A 13,657-nucleotide genomic window follows, 5' to 3' on the forward strand; every position below is an offset into this window, starting at 1 on the left:
CACTCTAGGGACCTAAACCTTGTCACCACAATAAACAGGACTTGCTGAGGGATAGATTCCTGTCCCAGAGACTTCCCATACTCTGGAACAAGCTACTCATCTATGTCAAGCAAAGTTCCTCATTAACACTCAAGAAAAATCGACAGGGGCACAGGAAACTAACTTTCTTGGGTTGGCGTAAGCCAGGGAACTTTGTTGGCTAGGCTTACTTAGGCCCTTGGGCCGATAGCCTAGTACCTACCTATGAACATATGATAGCATCAAACTCCTTTCAGCAATCTCAGCAGGATACCTTGCATCTTCTGACTATCCTTGCAGAAAAGGGATACAAAGTGTCTAGAGAACTACAATTGTGGTCATCTCAGGTACGTTATCTTGGTCATTTAATATCTCAGGGTAGCAGGCAAGTGTTACTATCTCATATTAATGCAATATCTAAGGCCCCACGTCCGACTACTCAGAGGCAGCATAGGTCTTTCCTAGGTATGACAGGATAAAGCAGACACAGTGGATCCCTAACTACACAGAAATTGCCAAACCTTTGACAAATCTTTTTAAACAGGATACCCCAGAGCCTCTCCTTTGAAATAGTGGAGAGGAAAATTCATTTCAGAAGCTTTAGCTACTGCACCAGCTTTAGGGCTACCAAACTGTAATAAACCTTTTATTTTATTTTGTCATGAAAGAAATGATTTGCTCAAGGAGTACTTTCACAGAAACATGGGGACAGCTATCATCCATTAGCTTACTACAGTACAGCACTTGATTCTGTTGCAAAAGGTTTTCCACCCTAACGGCAGTTGCCGCTGCTGCCATTCTAGTTAATCTGGCACCATCGTTGGTGCTCGGGCATGATCTCACAGTTGCTGTCCCTCATTCTTTATCATTTTTTCTGCTTAAAATGAAAATTCAACCACTCTCGACTGCACATCTAACTAGATACGAACTTGCACTTCTTTCTGATCCATCTATTTCTCTGATCCGCTGTCCTGTTCTAAATCCTGCATCTCTGTTGCCTACTGCTGAGGATGGTGAAGAGCATGAGACTTAAAGGACACTCCTATACCCAATGCTGACTTGAATTTGTTCATGGGCTTCTCCTGTGGAAGAGATCAAGCAGGGAAGCTACTCTCAGGAATCACCATCTACACTGAACAAATACTTTTGTTGCAATAAAGATTAGAGGGTGTTCACTCCACTCAAATAGCTGAGCTAGTGGCTTTGCAAAAAGCCTGTGAATTATCCAAGGACAAGGTGGCCAATATTTTTACAGACAGCTGCTATGCTTTCAGGGTGGTACATGATTTTGGGCAACTTTAGAAAGAGAGAGGGTTTTTGACCTCTTCAGGAAATCAAATTAAAAATTCAGGATACATAAAATCATTGTTAGATGCACTTTTGCTACCTAAGAGGTGTCTGCAATGTGCACATCAAAAGGGACAGAATATTGTTACCAAAGGTAACAATTTAGCAGACCAAGTTGCTAAACAAGCAGTAGATTGTTGCAAAAATCTGTGCATGTTAACAAGGAATTGCAACAGTAATGATGTGTTTGATTTTGCAAAGTTGTCAGCCTTTCAAGCTGAAACATCACAGGGAGAAGTTCTGAGGTAGCTCAAGGATGGATGTAGAAAATCCTCTTAAGGGCATATGGCGACATCCGGATGGCCAATTGGTGGCGCCTGCCTCTTTGCTACCTTACCTGATACCAGCATATCATTACCGGCCCATACAGGTAAGTCAGCTTCATTTAATCAACTTACCCAAAGTTGGTATGCCCCTCATGTCTCCTCTTTGATACTTCAGTATGTACAAAATTGTGGTATATGTCTAGAATATAATGTAAGTAAACATGCCAACCACAAAACTGCATGTTTACCTCCACCCTGGGGACCTTTTGTTAATGTACAGCTGGAGTTTTATCAAGATGCCTAAGACTAATAATTTACAATTTATGTTGGCGTGGGTGGAAGCTTACCCATGTCACAAAGCTGATGCAGTCACAGGGGTAAAGAATTTTTTGTATAATTATATACCGAGATTCGGTATACCCAGCATTGTTAACAGTGGCCAAGGAACACATTTTAATAAAGCACTATGCAAAGAACTATGTACAATTTTAATACGAAGTTGAGTCTTCACTGTCCCAACTATCCCCAGTTATCTGAATTAGTGGGAAGGATAAACAGGACCCTTAAAAATAAAATTTCAAAGATTTGTGCTGAAACCCACAAAGTGGACCGAAGCCTTTCCCTTAGCATTAATGAGTATGAGGGTCTCACTGAGTGCCACCATGAAGCTGCGTCCATATGAAATATTAATGGGGAGACCCATGGCCCTTCCACCTACCCCTCCAGTGGGAAATGCCAATTTATCTGTCAGATAATGCTATAATTTCTTATTGAAGGAGACTCCTCAAAATTTTGCAGCAATATCATCAAACAGTAAGAGCAGCGTTACCAAAGCCTCCTGGCCAGCCCTGTCATCAACTACAACCACGTGAAAATTTTCCAGAGGGAAAAACTGCCTGAGCCCGAGGTGTAAGGGGCCTTTTCAGGTCATATTAACCACTTTGACTGCAGTTCACTGTGCAGGACTACCAACATGGATCTATTCATGTCATTGCAAGAAGACCGGTTGTGGGGGGACCTCAAACGAATCATCGCAGCCAACAGAGGGAGATGGAGGTGTGACAGATAAATCATCTGTTGCCAAGTGAAAAGGTCAACTTCAGTAGCAGTCCATGATGAATCCAGTGACAAAAGGTACTTTTGCTTTGTTTCTGCTGCTGTTTCCTTTTATAAACTGGTCGGGCTGTGTACTACATAAACTACAATATGAACTGGCACCTCACCTAAGTGTCATGTTTAATCATAGCCTCACCTCAGGTTTCATTCCCACTGAGTGGCGCAGAGCTACAGTTATCCCAATCCACAAGGGGGGATCCACCTTGGATCCCGGAAACTACCATCCCATCAGTCTGACAAGCCCTATCTGCAATGCCATGGAGCATATTATCATGGAACTTATAAACAAAGACATTGGCAACCTTCAAACACTGGACCCCACCCAGTTTGGGTTTGTGAAGGGCCGATCTTGTCTCCTGAACCTGACTGACTTCTTTGAATCAGTCTCCAGAGCCATGGACAAGGGTAAGGTGGTCCACACAGCCTATCTAGACCTTGCCAAGGCCTTTGACACTATCCCCCACTCTGGAATCATAGATAAACTTACTAAGTTGGGCATTAATCCCTATGTCACCCAATGGGTTGCTAAATGGCTTACTGATAGAACCCACACTGTAAAAGTAGCTGACTCCAAAGCCAGCTCCAGACAAGTGACAAGTGGAGTACCTCAGGGTTCAGTCCTGGGGCCGCTCTTGTTTGGCATCTACTTCTCTGAAGTACAGGTCAACACTAAGGGACTCTGGCTAACAAAGTTTGCAGATGACTGCAAACTGGGAGCCATTACTGAATCCCCAAATGATGTGGATACGCTACAAAAGGGCCTTACAGAAACAGATGCTTGGTGCCAGAGCCATGGGCTCAAGCTCAATGCCAAGAAATGTATTCTTATCCCCTTTGGGAAAAAACATGTATCCATGAATTACCATACAGGTGGCAGTACACTAAACACAGAAAGTGTGATAAGAGACTTAGGGACACAGGTGGACAGTGGTCTCACCTTCAATAACCACATTGCCACAACAGTCAGGAAATCCTTCTATGTGGCACACCTCATCACGAAGGGCTTTTCATCCAGAAAAAAAGGAGGTCATTGTCCCACTGTACTCATCCCTCATTAGACCCATTATAGAATACAATGCCCCATTTGGTATGTACCTCTCAAGACATCTGCAACAACTGAAAAGGCCTCAGAAATACCTCACTAAAAGAATCACAGGCCTAAAGCAGATGCCCTACGCTGACCGCCTTAAAAAACTCCAGCTATACTCTTGTCGCATATCGTCTACTCAGAGGCGATCTCTGCTTAACATACAAGGCCATGTCAAACCCAGAGCTGTTGGACATGCTACACTTAAAGAAATCCCAATCCCTCAGAACTACACGCTCCAGGGATCTAAACCTTGTCATCACAATAAACAAAACATGCTGGAGGGATAGGTTCCTGACCCAGAGACTCCCCAGACTCTGGAATAGATTGCCCATACATGTCAAGCAGAGTGCCTCTTTGGACCTCTTCAAGAGGAACCTTTACGATTGGATGGGAGAAAGGAAATTCACCCCAGGGATCATGTCAGTCGCCCTGCTAGACAGGGGTCCAGGAAAGTAAATAATGTGGGAAGAAATAGCCAGGGAATTGTTATGGCTAGGCTAGCCTAGTACCAACCTATGAGAGAAAACAGTTTCTTGCTGGTCCTTCAGCAGTATGCCAAAAATCTAAACAAAACAAACTGCTAGATATGTTAGTATACACCTCATTATTCTAAGGCAGGGATTCCTATGATTCCCATCCTTGCATCACAGGTGCCATTTGAAAAGGACCTTAATGACATCAGCTTTACCTGGCATAATGTAACTGATTTTTCAAAGGCTGTCTCTTCAACTTGCGACCACACATCATGGAGACATGTTATGACAGAAATGTGACTGTACCAGTAGGAAAAAGCAAATGTAATGGCACCAGGCATGAAAGTGTGTCAGACTCTCTGCACTTAGAAAACTATGACTGGGGCTGTGGCATGGACATAAGTGATTGTTACTACATCTGTGGTGATCATGCCTAACCCTGGTTGCCTACAGACTGATCTGGATGTTGCTTTGTAGGCTACATTATTCCTGCTATTCAACATTTCAGACACCCACTAGCAGGTAGATTGAGAAATAAGTGAGTGATCCACTGGGTAGAGCAAGTATTTTTAATCCTAGACAATGCTTGAAATCACCATGCTTGCCCAAATTCTACAGGAGGTGGCCAATGAAACTTCACATCACATCAGGATGACAAATCGAGAAAAGACTAAAATGCAAACTGTGGTATGACAGAATTGAATGGCACTTGATATAATGCTTGCTGCAAAAGGGGGGTCATGTGCCCTCATAGGGAGTTATTGCTGTTCATATATTAGTGAGTATCATGATGAACAGGAAAAACTGGCAAATATCATGGAACAAAGGGGCAAAGATTTAGACAGCACATCAAAACAATGGACACTTTTTGGATGGTTGGGCAGTATTTTTGGCAACCTGGGAACTAGCATAATCCAGGGTATTGTCATTGTACTTTTCATTATATTTGTGATCATTTTGGTATTTTCTATTCTAAAGGCTGTGATTTCAAGATGTTTAATCTCACCTGCACATGAAATGCCACTGCATGCACCAATCAATGACAGTTCAATTTTGACAGAAAATAATGATAAATACTATGATGTAGAGGTTTACTTTATCAAGTTAAAAAATAAAAATATAATTACACATATGATATGATACTGATAGTGTCAGAGAGATGAAATTGTTATGGGACAAGACTAGCTATTAAAATGTATCTTAAATTCAGTTTATTAATGTTGTTATAACATGATTGTTAAAAAGCAAACAATTTGTATGCAGGGCTGGGAAAATACAGCTTCATAAGCTAAGGTTATTACTGCAACCTAAAGTACAGTTGTGTACACTTACCATAAATGTAGATGTTCGAGTGTATTCACTACTGTTGCAGTCATCACATTTGGGTTATCTGCCTGCAGGTAGCCCTCAGCCAGCCTGAATACCAGAGTTTTGGATTCCTGAGTCGGATGCTGTCTCTTCTTCCATGACGTCAGGTTGTCAGGGATATAAGACATGCAGCCGAAGTCATTACATCAGTTTTTCTTGCCCCAGATGTCCCCACAGCGGGAAGCAATTATATGTTACGGTACACCTCCAACAAAAAAAAAACAAATACATCAGAAAGCTTAAATACACCAAACAAGAAGGAAAGGTAGAGCCAAGCGAAGTCAGGGGGCTGGAGGGAGGGTAACCAGGACTGCAACAGTGAATACACTCGAACATCTACTTATATCTATTTATGGTAAGTGTACACAATTGTACTATGTTCTTCATGTTTCACTGTTGCAGTCATCACATTTGGGTTGATTCCAAAAGTTAAGGAAGGGAGTAGGAAGTTAGAGAGCATTAGGACCAGCTATTAAGCCCTGCAAGACTGCAGTGGCAAAACCAGCTCTGGATTTAGAAAAAAATAGGCATGTGGTAATGCTTGTTGAAGGTATGTACAGAGCTCCAGATAGCAGCTTCTAGGATGTCCCTGGTAGGGACTCCTCTGAGAAAGGCTGTAGAGGTAGATGCAGCCTTGTTGGAATGTGATCTTATCCCCTGTGGGGTAGGTTTTCCATGGTGCTTATAGCAGAAATGAATGCAATGGGCTATCCATTTAGAAATGGTTTGCTTTGAAATGGCCTTCCCATGTGACCCTGCAGCAAATCCAACTAGCAGCTGTTCAGATTTTCTGAGAGGCTTAGTCCTGTCCAAATAGAATCTATGTTGTCTGTGCACGTCCAGAGAGTGCAGTATTTGTTCTCCTTTGTTTTGTGGATTAGGGAAATAAAGAATGCAAATGAATGAATTGATTTAGGGCCACACTAGACACCACCTTGGGGCATAAACGAAGGGTTGGTCCTGAGAGAGACTCTGTCTGCATGGAAGATAATGAAGGGTTTCACCACCATAAGGGCCTGTAATTCAGACATTCTTCTAACTGAAGTGATGGCTAGAAAGAAGGCTGTTTTCCAAGAAAGGAATTTCAACTCTGCAGTTGCAGTTGGCTCAAAGGGAGGGAGAGTGAGCTTTTCCAATACAAAATTAAAGTCCCAGGCTGGAGTAGGGGCTCTCCTGGGGGGTCTTAAATTTTTGGCCCCTCTAAGGAATTGCTTTAGCAGGGGGTGAGAAAAAACGGGTGGCTCAGTATTATAATGCACTGAAATGGCAGAGGCATGAATTTTAATTGATGAGAAGGATAGGCCCTTGTGGAGCATTTCTGTTAAGTACTGAAGAATATGAGGTAAGCTGGGCACCATTGGGCCCATCCCGAGTCTGGCTCCAGGAACACTATCTTTTCCACTTTTCAGCATAGGATTTTCTAGTACTAGACCTCCTTGCCTCCAGAATGACATCTAGCACCTGCTTACTGAGGGATGCTATTGGAGAGCTCAAGGAATTAGCCAGGCTGCAAGGTTCAGGGTTTGAAGCCGAGGGTGCAGAATCTGGCCCGCCTGCTGGGACAGCAGGAAAGGTGTCTGAGGCAGGTGCCATGGTTCCAGTAGTATCATACTGCACAAGAGGGAGTATCAGTGCTGGCATGGCCAGTCTGGTGCAATCAATATTGTCCTTGGCTTGTCCTGTTTGATCATTAGCAGAACCTTCGAGAGGAGAGGCAGAGGGGGAAAGGCATAAACTGAGAGGCTTTCCCAGGTAAAGGGCAGGGCCATCCACTTTCCAGGCTTGACTGTGGGAAGTCCTTGTGCAGAATTTGTCCAATTGGTAGTTCTGAGGGGAGGCAAACAGGTCTACCTCTGATGTCCCCCATTTTTTCCTCAAGAGGTTGAATATTTTTGGTTCCAGTTTCCATTCGTGTGGGTCCATGAAATTTCTGCTTCAGTTTGCCAGTGAATTTAGCTTACCTGGCAGGAATTGAGCTTGCAGGTGCACTTGGTAGTTCAATGCTGTGTTCCACAGAGCCATAGCTAGTCTGCAGAGAGGGTACGAGTGAGTTCCCCCCTGCTTGTTTATATACCACATAACTGTGGTGTTGTCTGTCTTTACCAATAATTGTCCTGGAAGAATTTGGTCTTTGAAGGCTGTCAGGGAATTCTGTACAGCTAACATTTCTTTTTGGTTGATATGCATGTGCAATGATCTCGGGTTCCATTTGCCCTGAATGCACTGCCCTGCCAAGTGTGCCCTCCATGCATAGTCTGATGAGTCTGTTGTTAGGGTTTGGGCGGCAGGAGGTAGAGTGAAAGGGAGCCCCTTGTTCTGGTAGCAGGCCTCTGCCCACCAAAGGAACTCTGTCTTTATACAAGGAATGATAGGAATCATTGATTCCAGGTCCTGAGAATGTTGACATCATAGGCTTTTTAGATACCATTGTAGTTTCCTCATATGCAGTCTTGCATATGGAATTAGTAGAATGCAAGAGGTCATGAACCCCAGGGCTTGCAGAATTTTCCTTGCAGATAGCTGGGTCTTTGTGGCCAATAGTTTGAAGTAGGTTGTTAAATAAACTTGTTTCTCTGGAGTGAGGAAAGCTATCTGGGAAGTTGTGTTCAAGCTTGCTCCCAGGAATACAATCTGTTGGCAAGGTACTAGGTGAGATTTCTTTTCGTTTATGGTGTACCCCAGAGAGGTTAGAAGTTTCTTTACGAATGCCAGATGATTTAATAGCAAGTCCTGGCTTTCTGCCTGAATCAGACAATCGTCCAAGTATGGGTATATCTGAATTTTTCTCTGCCTGCAAAATGCAATGGCTGGAGCTAGACACTTTGTGAATACCCTGGGTGCAGCAGATAAGTCAAAGGGAAGTGCAGAGAACTGATGCATGGAACCTGCCCTGAATCGTAGGTATTTCCTGCAAGATTACCTTATTGGAATGTGCAGGTAAGATTCCTTTAAGTCTAAGGTTGCCAACCAGTCATCTTTGCCTAGCATAGGAAGCAGCTGTTGAAGTGTTAGCATTTTGAATTTTGGGATTACCAAAAAGGTGTTTAGAATAGCAGTTTTGGACCTATGCGGTTTGTCTCGGTCTTTATCTATACGTTTTTTTCAGAAGATCGGTAGTCGGATGGCTAACCGAAGCCATTTCGGAGTACAGCTACTGAGTACCAAAATAATTTGCTGCAAATATAGCCAGATGATGAATAGTTCAGGGGTTGAACAAGGCACAAAACTGACAGCAAGGGATGTCGTGGTCTGGGCCTAAGCAAGGAATGCAGTACGAATTAAATTCTTTATGAGGTATTTGCTTTCCACAGGTAATACAATTGTTAACTTTAACTGACATCAGTTGGAGCAAGAAAAAAGATCCCCAACGGGGTACTTATCTTTTTTTTGAAGACTTCGGTTCTGAAACTCGAAAACGAAAATTGCAGGAGTTGGACGACCGGCACTTGCGAACTGCTTCTGCTTCGGGCACTGCATGGCATGAAAGACTAATGTAATGGCATCGGTTACATGTTTTATACCCCTGATGTCATGGAAGAAGAGACAGCATCCGATGTAGGAATCCAAGACTCTGGTATTCAGGCCAGTTGAGAGCTACCTGCAGGCAGATATATGATGACTGCAACAGTGAAACACGAAGAACATCTGCATTCTTTTAATATGTAACAAGGAAAAAAAAAAGTAAGTCTTGCAATGAAGTTGAGGCATGTTAGATATTGCAAAAGGAAATTTGTTAGCCTGTCTTCTCCAGGCTGGGAGTGCATTGTTGCTAGGGGAGGTTTGAAACATCCAAGGTCAGATGCAAGACCTCTTGGAAGCAGGTGGATCATGTATATGAACGTGTTCACGTGAAGTCCAAGGTGAAAATCACAAGGGATGAGGACATTTGCAAGGTTTTCTATAGGACACAGTCATTGCAACATAATGAAATTGCATCAGTCTTGATAAGAAAATGCATAAAATATTTAGTTTGTCTTTCTTCAGAGAGACTGATTTAACATTGGCTATGAAGATCCATCTCCCAGTGCTGTAAGAATAAAATTTCTGTTTGCACATCCTGAAGTGTTGTTCCTGACTGAAGACATAAAAGGTAAATTCTTAATATTATTTATTTATTACTATAACACTGCTATAATGTTATCACACTAACCTGCTCAGTTCTTACTTTACTCAGTATAGCAGACACCACTGCATATTGAGGCTGCATATTCAAGTGCCCAGTAGTGTAGCCTGCAGCGTAGTCTTCACATTACTCATTCAAGTACAGTAATGTGTACTGTTTGGACAAAGGAGTCAATATGTACAGCAGTTTGGAGCATATCACCTCAAAGTGGCATGGAATAATCCCCCAAAATTAATATAAAGTTGTGGGGGACCATATATGCAGCGACCATAAAACACCAAAAAACAAAAAAAGTGAAGTGCAAAGAGCAGTATAGAGCATCAGGAAAAAGGCACACAGCAAGTAGAGGGGAACACACACAGCAAATTGCATCACAGGATGTTGTTGTAGAACATCATCTTCCCATTGGTGGAGGAAATCAGGATAGCATCACCTGACCATCATAACAGTACCTTATGCAGTAGCAACACTTGAAATATGCAAAAAGTGTTTCTGTTAACCTGGGTTATAAACGCATTCTGCTTCCTATCTACCCCTTTGTAACCATCTTGACTTGATAAAATAGCATTATTAACCCCCTTTTTCCATTTTCTACTATTCAATGCCACTCTTCTTCCTTAACAGTCACCCCTGACTGCTACAGGCCTTTTCTCATACAGCCCCATTCATCTCTCTCCACTGGACACACTCATTTCCTTTTGCCTTCTTCCTGCCAAACCCAAATCTTCAAAAGGATTGTCTACTGCTTTTCTGCACATATGCCTTCTCTGTATTTGGAGCTACTTGGGCTTCTGCTCTGATGTTCTCATTTCTTCATCTGTCCCGCAGTGTGCATCCTACCACCCATCTCAGGCACTTCATCTCCACTACTCTGGACAAGTGGATAAGGCATCATACATTCTTACCGAGGATAGTGCCCACAACTTTCCTGGACATGGGCAGTCATCACTAAATGCAATCTTGGGTACTGACTTGCATTTCCATGACATTACAACTGGATGAAACAGCTAGGCTTAGAATGACCTCAGACAGATAGCCTAGCAATCTCCGATGATCACCTCTAGCTTCCTTAGCTGCTCTTCCTTCACTGCCCAGGTTTCTTTACCATACAGTTGTACCGGCCACACTACTGTTTTGTACACCTTACTTTACAGCTTTTTTGACATTATTCTGTCATGAATTACCCGATACTGTGTGCCAGTTAGTGCAGCCTCTCTGATTGTAGCTTTGACCTCCTCCCTCAGACTTTCTTTCTCCTTAACCAGCCCTCTCGGATACTTGAAGCTGTTAACCTTTTCCACTATTTTCCTTTCTATTTCAATTCTCAGCTTCTTCTGATTTCCTCCATTTACTGCAAGTAGGTACAAGTAGGCAAAGTAGGCAAATGCAACATTTGCATCCCTATGAAAAGCAATGCAAGGCACACATTTTGAGGCATTTTGTATATTAATCCCCATATTATAATATAAATTAGTAATTTCTGTTTTTATTTTTTTAAAAATCAACCCGAGAGAGAATGATTGTCCATTATTTTATTTTATTTTATGTTGCTGAAGCACTTTAGTTATCAAATGGCTTTTCGTGCACATTCATAAACTGCCCAGATTTGCACTGTCTCTCTAAATATATGCTGTGAGAGAACTAAGAAGTTCTGTATGGGAGGTATCAGGGCAGTACAAGCTGATGAAGTGAGATGAGAGTTGCAGAGTGCAGTTGGTTATTTATGGGATTAAAGCAACACATCAGGAAATAAGTATGCAAGTTACATACATCATGTTTTACATAAAGGATGATATGAATGCTACAGCTTCTTTGCCAATAGGGTCACTGAATTACACACAAAGTTTCAGAGGAGGATTTGTTAGGGTCCTAAGGCTCTGCATTGGCACAACTGCTGTAGTTGTGTTACTAATCCAGGGAGTACTGCTCAAATCATGAAACACCTTGCAAAATATAAACCACATGTGTACCATATTGCTTGTTTCATTGCTCAGGTGTTCTGACCTTACCAATTTCTATGACCCTTCTGTATTTTACATCAAGGGCCTTTTTTTTGTCTCTCGCTCAGATTTCACAGCCTGGATCCCCCTTTACTGCTTTGTAATCCACTCTGAGGTACAGAAGTTTGCTGAATTCAAATTTATTTCATTTTTATTTAAAATCAAAGCAGTAACATTGCTGACAATGCAATTATGTTATTTGTACTCATTGTACTCTGTTTCATTCCACATGCCTTCAGGTTTGCATCCCATTCCCCTGTCATTTTCTGTAGTTCTTGCTTAGTCTACCTGTAATGCCACAATGTCTGCATGCAGCAGCTTTGATCTGTCCCCTTCTATCTGTTTTCTAATGCAGCCTATCACCAATAGGCTTACAGCTGAACAACCCTGGTGCACACCCACTTTTACTGGTAACCCATCTTCAAGTCCGAACACACACTGTACTTGTATCATCGGGTCCTTGTACATATTCTGCATTAATTCTATCAGTACTTCTCTGCACTTCTGCCCAAATCAGCTTTCTTGGGACCTTGTCATTTGCTTTTTCCAAGGCTAGGAATCCCCAAGTAGAACTCTTTCCTCATCTCTGGCTTCTCAACTATATGTCTCACTAAAAACATCAGGTCCACTGTACTGCACCCTGACCAAAATCTGACCTTTTTATCTTCCATCTTGCTTTCTACTACTCAGCATACTTGTTTATCAATCACACTCTCCAGACCTATCATTCAGTGTCAGGAGTTTGGCACCTCTTTCATGTCCATAGTTATGAATGTCCATTACAACTTGATTCCAGGGTTTTGTCCTCTCAGTTTGCTTTAGCCACCCTTTACCAAACAGACATTTCCATATGTCCTAAGGTCTACCATAAGGATGCAATTTTCCTCGTGGCTGTAGTATTTTTTCTGCATTGTTCTGCATCATTACTGCACATAAAAATATATCATAGCCACACACAAAAAACTTTTGATATAATCATTGCAAACACAACAAAGAAAGCATGCTTGCTGTCCTCATAAAAAGGTAAGTGGCACAAACCCCATCATTATATATACACATGCAAAATCTCTGTCTAGCCAAGCAAAGTTTTGCTATAATAATGCCTGTGCTACTATAAATACATTCACAACAGTAAGGCAATCTGTTTAACAGATTCTTCCTTCCCCTGGCTCCTACCACTGTCTTTACACATAATATTGTCATTTTTCATTCACTGGTGACACAAAAAACTCCAAGACACATGTATGTTGAGCCAAGTAAACATTCTTGCCACTTTACAACTGCATCATTGTATTTCAATCATGTATGCAAAATCAGTAAATTACACCAAAGTGATCACTAATCATTCACATTTCCTCAGCTGCGGTAATAATTTTCCATTTACAAATGTCAATTTTACAGTATTCACTAAAGCCATTGTACTATGCCCATCATATGATTAAAACAATATTTCATGCAAAGTGAATGCACTAATTTTACATAATTTTGAAGTGTTTCATATTTACACATTTTTTTTTCTTATTTTAAAGTGCAGTTTCTTAAGTCATTTGCCACCTAACACAAGTAATCCCAAGTTAATGTGAAATTGTTAAACTTTTTCATGTAAATTCAGGTTTGTTTACATATTTTGTATGCACATTAGGCCTGTTTACATTTATATCTATGAATTGCAGCAATACATGAATGTCTAAGTCAACTTATCTGTGTAACCAAGCCTCAGGTATTCATGAACACAACTTACTGTTCATGTAAATGTGCTACAGAAAGCAGCAGAGTCTGCAGTAGTCCTCAGTAATCCCCAACATACTGGTGGAATGCGCATATATATAGCATCAGTTATGATCATAGCTGACTAT

Source organism: Protopterus annectens, chromosome 2.part2, assembly GCF_019279795.1.
Source record: "Protopterus annectens isolate FY-2018-M chromosome 2.part2, PAN1.0, whole genome shotgun sequence".
NCBI lineage: Eukaryota > Metazoa > Chordata > Ceratodontiformes > Protopteridae > Protopterus > Protopterus annectens.